Source organism: Heteronotia binoei, chromosome 17 (genome assembly GCF_032191835.1).
Source record: "Heteronotia binoei isolate CCM8104 ecotype False Entrance Well chromosome 17, APGP_CSIRO_Hbin_v1, whole genome shotgun sequence".
Classification (NCBI taxonomy): Eukaryota; Metazoa; Chordata; class Lepidosauria; order Squamata; family Gekkonidae; genus Heteronotia; species Heteronotia binoei.
In genome coordinates, this window is record NC_083239.1 from 54177160 (window position 1) to 54187548 (window position 10389).

General features: G+C 47.7%; 1 protein-coding gene across 1 annotated transcript in view; it reads right to left on the reverse strand.

Annotated features, from left to right (window-relative positions):
* Nucleotides 1–7166, reverse strand: part of SAMD4B (sterile alpha motif domain containing 4B) — a 44007-nt gene extending 36841 nt beyond the window's left edge. The window contains exon 1 of the mRNA XM_060258223.1: nt 6981–7166. The gene's annotated coding sequence lies outside the window, so the exon portion shown is untranslated. The remainder of the gene's footprint in view (nt 1–6980) is intronic.
* Between the last annotated feature and the right edge of the window lie 3223 nt (nt 7167–10389).

Genomic DNA, 10389 nt, shown 5'->3' on the forward strand with positions numbered 1-10389 from the left:
GCGACATGTCCACCGTGCTGCTCACAACGATATTTCTGGGCTGCCCCTGTGGATCGTAAGGGGCCCTTTTGCTGACACGTTTGCTCCGCAGCAAGACCTTGAAACAGGATCCAGAGTGGTCCCTCACCAGCTGCAGGACAATGTGGCAAAAATGAGGAGCACTGCAGAAATAGGGGACCCGTTCAGCTGGCTCTGAAGGGGCAGACACAATAATCGAAGCGAAGATTATTTCTCAGGGGCAACACCACAAAGTACTTTTTTTCTAGCAGGACAAAACTTTCATCCGCTTAGAGGCTGCCGTGCCCGGACAGCTATCAGACACAGAACATGGTGCGGCATTTCTAAAGACATGACAGTAACTAATGTCTTCTTCTAAGTTCCCTGATCTGCTTCAGCTTTCCCTAGTTTCCAGGCAGACATCTTTGACTGACAGATCACTCGGCATCAGAGCCTCAGTCCTGCTGTCTGCGCCCTGACAAATCTAGTAAGCAGTGTACAAAATGCAGACGCATGAAGTCTGAGCTGCACAAACTGGGCCACCAGGTTTGTTCTTACAAATAAGGCTGGGGCCTTCTACCACACAGCTGTCAGCCTATATCAAAGGCTCTGCTCAGCGGTGGTCTGTACTTTTGAGACAAGAAGACAACTGCAGATTTATACCCCACTCTTCTCTCTGACTCAGAGGCTCAGAGCAGCTTACAATCTCCTATATCTTCCTCCCCCACAACAGACACCCTGTGAGGTAGATGAAGATATTGGATTTATATCCCGCCCTCCACTCCGAAGAGTCTCAGAGAGGCTCACAATCTCCTTTACCTTCCTCCCCCACAACAGACATCCTGTGAGGTGGGTGGGGCTGAGAGGGTTCTTACAGCAGCTGCCCTTTCAAGGACAACATCTGTGAGAGCTAGGGCTAACCCAAGTCTGTACTTTTGAGACAAGTAATTCCCCAACTGGTGCAGGCATACAAGCATACCACAAGTAATTATTAAAAGCTCTTGAGAGTCCTGGCTCCCTAACTGCAAAAGAGCCTGCCCGGTGCACCTCCGCATGAGCACAAGGAGGCAAGGCCAGAGCTGCCAATCATCTTCTGAAGTGGGGTAAGTATTTATGAACAGTACCTGCCCCAGGTATGAATGAATATGCCAATTATACCTAACGACAAGGCACAGTAACGCTGTATACCCTCGGAGGAGAACTTACCAGGAAGTATACAGGATGAATTCCTCCCAAGGACAATTGTTCTTACCTCTCCTTACTAGTTTACTTTTACAGCGTATACAAATAAGAACAAAGCATATGGATTCCAACATTAATTCAAGGGAGCGAGGGACAGTGAACTTTGGCTATCAAGAGTCTGGGAAAAAGCTAGCCTGGTAACTCAGTCACGCTCTTTGAAACATTAAAACAAGAAGCCAAAAGAAACAGGATTAATTACTGCAAGAGCTCTTACAGAAGAGCGCAAAAAACGAGACTCCACAAAGTGCATCAAATTGTGCTTGTGGGAAGGGGGAAAAAAAGAACACCAAGAGTTATAACTTGTGATCTGGGCATCGATTTACTTTCATACACATGGGAAGCTGCCTTATGGACATGGACATATGAAGCTGCCTTATAATCAGACCCTCGGTCCATCAAAGTCAGTATTGTCTATTCAGACTGGCAGCGGCTCTCCAGGGTCTCAAGCTGAGGTTTTTCACACCTATTTGCTTGGACCCTTTTTTGGAGATGCCAGGGATTAAACCTGGGATCTTCTGCTTACCAAGCAGATGCTCTACCACTGAGCCACCGTCCCTCCCTTATACTGAACAAGACCAGTACCGTCTACTCAGACTGGCAGCAGCTCTCAAGGGTCTCAGGCAGAGAAAGGTCTTTCTAACAGATGTTGGGGAACTGATCCTGGGACCTTCTGCACGCAAAGCAGAGGCTCTACCACTGAGCCACAGCTCCTCCTCATGGAGCAGATCAAAATGGCTCTCGCTCAAAGAGAGAGACCGCAGTTCTCATTTCCTCATCTAGGAAAACAACCCAAGAATCCTTCTAACACTCAGGGAGATTCTGTATTTGCAACTAAACAGAGCATCCTAAAAAGGACCTGTTGATACAGTGTCACCTTCATTAGGCACTAGAACCAGATAGACAGAAAGAAAGTTCATACGATGTGCTGAAGTCAAATGCAGAATTTTAAAAACAGGTGGCTGGATGAAAACGTGAAGTTGTTGCAACAGCCTTGTCGTTAACTCACCTGATGCAAGGAGCAGGTGCCCTGCAAGCTACATAGTGCTAAATATAGACTATGTTCTCCCATCCCAGAGGGGCAGGAAGGAAGAGTCACACATGCAACACCTATGCTTAGCACAGAGCACCATTGGCGCTGCTGCGTGCGTAGTTTGGCTTCCCCTGCCCCCATGCATATGTGGAGTTCTTCTGGCAGGAATGGTACACCAAGTTGCTCCTCAGACTCAAGAGGAACAATCGCGGCAACGCAGTGGGGAAGGTCCGTAATGCAAAGGCAGGTACCCATTCCTCCAGAATCTTACTGGCCAGGCTGGACACGCGACGACAGAGGAGAAAACCAGGAGGCCTGAACCTAAAAAGCTGAAACACAAACAACGCATTTCAAGCCTGGCGCACCTTGAAAAATTTCAGAAAGACAGACAGGCACAAGAGAAGAAGGTGGAGAACAGAAACGCTGGGACTTTCCAACAAGGGCATGACAGAGGTTCAGCAAACTATCATGACTCAAATGGTGGGGTGGGGTTTCCATTGGCAACAAACAAGGTACCCAAGAAAGAAAGAAGCCCTGGAGGGGGGGGGGGAATAGGAGTCCATCCTAAGGGAGTTCCCCCTCCTGCCTGGGCAGTTCACTTTGGACTCAGCATCCTTGAATACCAGCATCATATTTCTAAGCCCTTGGGATTTTTCCAGGCTAGAGTGGCTACAAGTGTAGCCCGGGGAGAGAACTTCAAAATCTGAATAACAGAAAAGCTAGCACCTTAGCTCCCTACGGAACAAGCGATAGGAAAACAACATGTTGTCAGAACAGTCCAGGCTCAGGCCTACGAACAGGGATTTCATAACACTTTTGGAAGAGCCTTCCAAAAGTTACAGGAACACAATTCACTAGGAAAGCCGGGCTTCTGTAACAGGATCCTTTGTATAAGCAGCAGGTATGGCAGCATCACAATGAAACTGCTGGGGGGAGGGGAAGTAGACCAAAAGGTGTCCTAGAAGTCATGAGCCAAGCAGGAGAAAACCACAGGGGCCAGTTGCGAGGGGGAGGAAGAAGACCTTTTGTGAACACAGGAAGTTCCTGCAGCGGGACTGAGCTACAGTCCTAGATAAGCGTTCACTGCCTGCCAAAACAACTGAGTCAATAGTTAGTGCCCAAAACAGAGTGACAACGCGAGGTTCTTGAATGGGGGTGGGGTGGGGGGTGTGTGTGGAGAGAAGAGCACAGGCTAGCATCTGATCGCGGCAACTTAGTTCCAGAAAGGTGTAGGCAAAACCAGGCCCAACACAAAGCTCTCTCTGGACTAGAAGATCTTGGATTTTTATCCCGCCCTCCGCTCCGAATCTCAGAGCGGCTCACAATCTCCCCAACAACAGACACCCTGTGAGGTGGGTGGGGCTGAGAGGACTCTCACAGCAGCTGCCCTTTCAAGGGCTGACCCAAGGCCATTCCAGCAGATGCAAGTGGAGGAGTGAGAAATCAAACCCGGTTCTCCCCGATAAAGAGTCCACGCGCTTAGCCACTACACCAAACTGGCTCTCCAGACTGGCTAACTAGAACATGTCAACCAACAGAAGCTTCCCCCGCCCACCCTAAATGGAGAGATGAAGGCAAAATGCCTGGTTTGCATGATTCTCCCCTCATCCACACTATCACAACAACAACCCTGTAAGGCAGGTTCAGCTGAGAGGGAGAGAGAGAGTGCAGCTGACTCACATTCACCTAAGTAACTTACGACTGAATGGGAATTCCAACCAAGGTCACCCCGGTCACAGCCCAACACTGTAATTAGTTATGAGGCTACCATAGAAGAAAAGAGTGTCTGTGATAATCCTGGGAAGAGGCCAGAGAGAGAAAACATCCATCAAAAGATACTGCTGCAGAATGCGGGTTGACCACGTCCAGGGAAAGAAAAGTTTAGGTTAAGAAATATACTCTGGAGGCAGAAGGCATGTGGTTTGTGTGCGCTAAGGAGTTAGAAGAATCAGGATCCTCCTCAAAATGAAGAAAACACCAACACTTGAACACTCTTGTGGGCAACAAGAAAAAAAAAATAAGTTAGGCAGTAAGCGTAACAAGCAACAGCCCACCAATATTGTTAATAATAGCTGGTAATTTATAGGAACAGGCACCTCCTCGTCTTGGAAGGAAAAAGAAAAGGAAAGAGCAAGACAGACCCTTGTCTGGTCAGGGGGGAGCAGAAGATGGGATATTTGTGGCCAAAGAGTCTTGCTGTTAAGTGGCAAGTAAGTGTGCATATGGGGGGAGGGGGGGATTTGGAGAAAGGCAAAGTAAAAAAAGAAAAGAAACGATGCCCCACTGTCTCAAAGGTGAGGAGTAAGATTTTGCTAACCTACAGAGAATGCGAAGCAGCAAAAAATATCTGGAAGAGCCTAGAACAGCTGCATCTGCACTACAATCTGATCCAGATGCAGACAAACTTGATGAGAGACCACCCTAAAAGTTCAGGATCACTACACATAGGCAGTAGAAGAGAGCAAGTGTTCAGCAACACCTTCAAAACTAACACAATTTGTGGCAAGGTAGGAGCTTTCATAAGCCACTGCTGGCTTCTTCAGATACACTGTATCTGAAAAAGTAAGCAGCAACTTACGAAAACTCCCAGCCTGCCATGAATTTCGCTAGCCTTTAAGCCACTGCCGGACTCCTGGTCTTTTCCGCTGCTACAGACTCACAGAGCTGCCCAGCTCGGCCTATACAGAGGCAGGCAATGGCAAGCCACCCCCAACATGCCTCATGCTGTGAAAATCCCTGAGTCGCCACAAGCCAGCTGCAACCTGACAACACTTTCTGACACCACACTGCTGCTTAAAAAAAAAAAAAATTCTTGGAAACTGCTTTCCCCCAGCACAGCTATCTGCAGCCTCCAGTTACGCTTTTTGGCTAGAAAGTGGTGCTCTTGGGTAGAAAGAAACAGAAAGGGCAGGAGCTCAGAGGGGCGGTGAGAAAGGAGACCAGGGTTAAGAGAGGGAGGGGAGACCTGAACCCAGAACCTTGCGTTAATATGGGGGACTCAAACCAGAAACCTGCCCAACACTAACCACTACACTGAACCTGGAACATGAGAACATAAGATTAAAAGTTTAGTGCAGAACTGCCCCACATCAAGCCAGCTGCTGCCTTGGGGAATGCACATAAAGTTGCTTGCTCCACACCTCTCCCTCCCTCCTCCCAAATCTCTCTGCTTTCCTTCCCTCCTGTCTCGAGGCTCTTCTAAGTGGGCCACCCCGTCCTTGCCTTAATATGAGGGGGCCCAACCTAGAAGCCTGCCTTAATAGGGGGGGAAGGGTAAGGAAAGAATGTGACCCCCTTGCTGGGGACGGGGTGGAAATAAGACCGGGGTGGGGGGAAGAAGGGAGGGTGGGGCACAACACAAGAGAACATAATATTAAAGGTTTAATGCAGAATTGGTCCAAACCAAGCCAGCTGGTGCCTTGGAAAATGCACATAAAGTTGCTTGCTCCACACCTCTCCCTCCCTCCTCCCAAATCTCTCTGCTTTCCTTCCCTCCTGTCTCGCGGCTCTTCTAAGTGGGCCACCCCGTCCTTGCCTTAATATGAGGGGGCCCAACCTAGAAGCCTGCCTTAAGGGTAAGGAAAGAATGTGACCCCCTTGCTGGGGACGGGGTGGAAATAAGACCGGGGTGGGGGGAAGAAGGGAGGGTGGGGCACAACACAAGAGAACATAATATTAAAGGTTTAATGCAGAATTGGTCCAAACCAAGCCAGCTGGTGCCTTGGAAAATGCACATAAAGTTGCTTGCTCCACACCTCTCCCTCCCTCCTCCCAAATCTCTCTGCTTTCCTTCCCTCCTGTCTCGCGGCTCTTCTAAGTGGGCCACCCCGTCCTTGCCTTAATATGAGGGGGCCCAACCTAGAAGCCTGCCTTAAGGGTAAGGAAAGAATGTGACCCCCTTGCTGGGGACGGGGTGGAAATAAGACCGGGGTGGGGGGAAGAAGGGAGGGTGGGGCACAACACAAGAGAACATAATATTAAAGGTTTAATGCAGAATTGGTCCAAACCAAGCCAGCTGGTGCCTTGGAAAATGCACATAAAGTTGCTTGCTCCACACCTCTCCCTCCCTCCTCCCAAATCTCTCTGCTTTCCTTCCCTCCTGTCTCGCGGCTCTTCTAAGTGGGCCACCCCGTCCTTGCCTTAATATGAGGGGGCCCAACCTAGAAGCCTGCCTTAAGGGTAAGGAAAGAATGTGACCCCCTTGCTGGGGACGGGGTGGAAATAAGACCGGGGTGGGGGGAAGAAGGGAGGGTGGGGCACAACACAAGAGAACATAATATTAAAGGTTTAATGCAGAATTGGTCCAAACCAAGCCAGCTGGTGCCTTGGAAAATGCACATAAAGTTGCTTGCTCCACACCTCTCCCTCCCTCCTCCCAAATCTCTCTGCTTTCCTTCCCTCCTGTCTCGCGGCTCTTCTAAGTGGGCCACCCCGTCCTTGCCTTAATATGGGGGGCCCAAACTAAAAGCCTGCCTTAACAGGGGGGGGGAAGGGTAAGGAAAGAATGTGGACCCCTAGCTGGGGGCGTGGCGGAAGTGGGCGGGGCACTGCAGGGGAGGGGGCTGCTGGGCGAGGGGCGGGAGGGGCGTGGCCTCCCCGAGGGGCGGGGCCTGCTTCACCTAGGGGATGAGGGAGGGAGGCGGGCAGGCCTCGCCCCCCTGGGCCACCGCCAGCGCCTCCCCTCGGAGCCGGGCCCGGGCCTCGCACTCACCGTCACCGCGGCCCACTCCAGCCGGGCCCAGAGCAGGGGCGAGCGGGAGACAGACCCACACAGCTCTGGCCACCACACACACTCCAGAGGGCGGCGCGCGACGTCACAACGCACGGGGACGTCAGCGCGCAGCCTTAACGACGCACGTCGCCAGGCCCCTCCTCCTGGCCTCCGGACCCTTCCCCCTTTTCCATGGGCTGGGTAGGGGCGGACGGGCGGCTCCTGCCGGCCAATGAGAAGGCTCCTTCTCCCTCAAGCTGGCGAGGGAGGGGTCGGAACCCCGCCTTCTCGATGAGGGCGGCTCTTCCCTCCCGCCTGCCTTTTCTAGGTTCCGCTCGCCCCCCCCCCGCCTCTTTTCGCCGATTCCGCCAATGGGATGACTGCGGGAGGGTGAAGGGGGGGGGTCAGAAGCGAGCGAAGCGCCTCCCCTAACCGCCAACCAGCTGACAGGAGGCCAGAGAGCTGGGAGGAGGCGGGTCTTTGAGGGCGTTGCTTGACGCCCCTGCAGAAGCGAGGCTCCGCCCCTTCACCTTTTCCCGCCCAAAGTGGCTCCTGAGGCGAGCGATTATTGTCTCGCTGTGTCCAATTCACACGTTATAGTTTCAGTGGCCTTTCCCTTCCAGTAACTCTTGATGTTGTTGCACGGAGACCAAAGGCTGTAAGACCAGCATATAACAAACACAGAAGTTACATATGTACAGTGTAACACACACACATATCTCCACACACACACACACTTTGTGAGGTGCTGTGTGCCTCTTGAGGTAACAAATTATTTGAAATAAAACGGGCAATATGCCTGTCCTGAGGTAGAAATTATTTTAAATAAAACGGGCAATATGCCTGTCCTGAGGTAGAAATTATTTGAAATAAAACGGGCAATACGCCTTTCCTGAGGTAGAAATTATCTGAAATAAAACGGGCAATATGCCTGTCCTGAGGTAGAAATTATCTGAAATAAAACGGGCAATACGCCTGTCCTGAGGTAGAAATTATCTGAAATAAAACGGGCAATATGCCTGTCCTGAGGTAGAAATTATCTGAAATAAAACGGGCAATACGCCTGTCCTGAGGTAGAAATTATCTGAAATAAAACGGGCAATATGCCTGTCCTGAGGTAGAAATTATCTGAAATAAAACGGGCAATATGCCTTTCCTGAGGTAGAAATTATTTGAAATAAAACGGGCAATATGCCTGTCCTGAGGTAGAAATTATTTGAAATAATTATAAATACACTAAAATTAATACAATTAATAAAGAACTTAGCAGTTCAGATAATTTCTACCTCAGGAAAAGCACACACACCGTTTTATTTCAAATAATTCGTCTCAGGAAAGGTGTGTCGTTCCATTTTTTGTAAAAAGTGTGAAGATTTCTCATAAAATGACCGTTACTCCTGTAAATTGTATTTTATGTAACTTGGAAAAAAGGGGGGGTAAACCCCTCCAATTTAGCTAGCTGTTGAAAAACTGTGTTTTTAATAAGCACGGTTTTAATAATTTTAATTTTGCAAGCTACTTTGCTGTCCTGATATGCAAGTTCATTTAAATAAATAAATTGGGTCCCTCAGGAAAGGCAGATGTTAACAATGACACAACAAGGAATATAAAAACAGGAAAAAATAGATTAACAGAGATGCAGAGTATTGATTAAGGCCGCCCGTTGTTTTCACAGCTTTTCGACAATCTTGAGAGGCGTCTGTTGTTTCTTCAGTTTACTGATCGACCCAGATATATTTTAAATACGGATATACTATTTATTCTCTTTTTTTTACAGAGCAGGGAATTGAGGCTGACTAAAAATTCTGTCCCGCTATGAAATTATTTCACCGATGTCCTCCTTTTTTAGAGGACATGTCCCCTTTTTCTTTTTGTCCATCCACTTTTGGGCTCTTCAAAAAAACTGATGAAAATTCCCTCTTTTAGAGTTGGAAGGTTAGGAAAACCCCTAGTTGGTAGCAATTATAACAGTTTAAATAGGAGGGGATTTAAAATGAAATTATCATATTGAGCACTTGTTTGAAGTAGTCAGTTGGGAAAGATGTCCTCTTTTTCTCTTTTCAAAATATGGTAACATTAGCTGTGATTTAATATCATTTTATTTCCCTCATAGAATTTCCATGAAGGACATCCCTTTTATTCCCATTTCACAAATGCGAAAACTGTGGCAGAGCAAACGTGGTTGCTCAGTTGGCCATTTTAAAAAGTTAAATTACCTAGTATTTCAGGTTTTGGCTGGAGATGTTGTTGAGGGTAGGGTGCCTTTTGTTTGGCCTCGCCCTCAGCAATCTGAAATATTAGGTTTACGTACGCTGGAAACAGAATTACACAAATGTGCACTGAACAACTTGATTTCTGTCCTTCCCTGGCTCTCCTTCCCTCATGGGAGAAATGGCATTCTCCATTTCTTGCCATTTCTTGCTCTCAGGGCCATCTGAATCAATACTCCCTCTAAGCTGTGGAGTCTTGTGAGCAAAAATTCTACTTTGTGAGCTATTGGCATTAAATCAGTTTGCTCTGGGGCCATTTTTTTTCTGAGCGAAGACAAAAGTGTGTGACCCAAGGCCCAAAACCTGTGAGCTAGCTCACACTAACTCAGTTTAGAGGGAACACAGATCTGAATCCTATGGCCAACTATGCCATGCTGGTAGTCAAATCAGGCCACAAAAAAGAAGATGTCTTGCCCAGCCCAGCACTGTTATTGTGACCAGAATATTGGCACAAAAATGTCTAGCATTACAGCAGTGTCTGGTTCCCTAGTAATCTTTTATATCTTCATGGCTGTGACTGCTTTTTATTTTTTTAATATTTAAATTATCAAAACAATATGCAAACTTGAAAGTCTAGCAAAGTAGACAGGATCATGTATAAGTTTGGGTTTTTTAAAAAAAATTGCCTCATATTAAAGAAAAAAGGGCTGGACTTCACATTCCCTTTGGTGTCAATCCAATAGGAACTCAACCATTTCCATCTTTCTGTAAAAGAGTTATTTTACCCTGAACCACTACATCCCACAATTTAGATTGTGTTCCTTTCAAAATGAGTACTTTCTTTCTTCCCCAATATTTAGCATATCCAATCTGGCAGATAGTCACCTACGAAATAATGGCATGATCCCTTGAAATTGTTCTTTTCAAGCAAGGCAGAAAATGTAGCTTCAAATCTATTGCAAGCTGGATTTTTTATTATATGGTAATGGTTAATCATAAAATATCTGTGTCCCAAACCCCTCCGGTTCTTAAACTGAAATCACATATGCATTGTAAACCACAGGAAAGTTGGATGTAATTGTAAATTAGCGTTCCTGTGTGGCCATCAATAGATTCAGTAAACTGGTAAAAATGCATTTAAAACTCCCTTTCTGTTTTTCACATGTCAGAAATAAGATGGCGCAGAGTGGTAAAGCTGC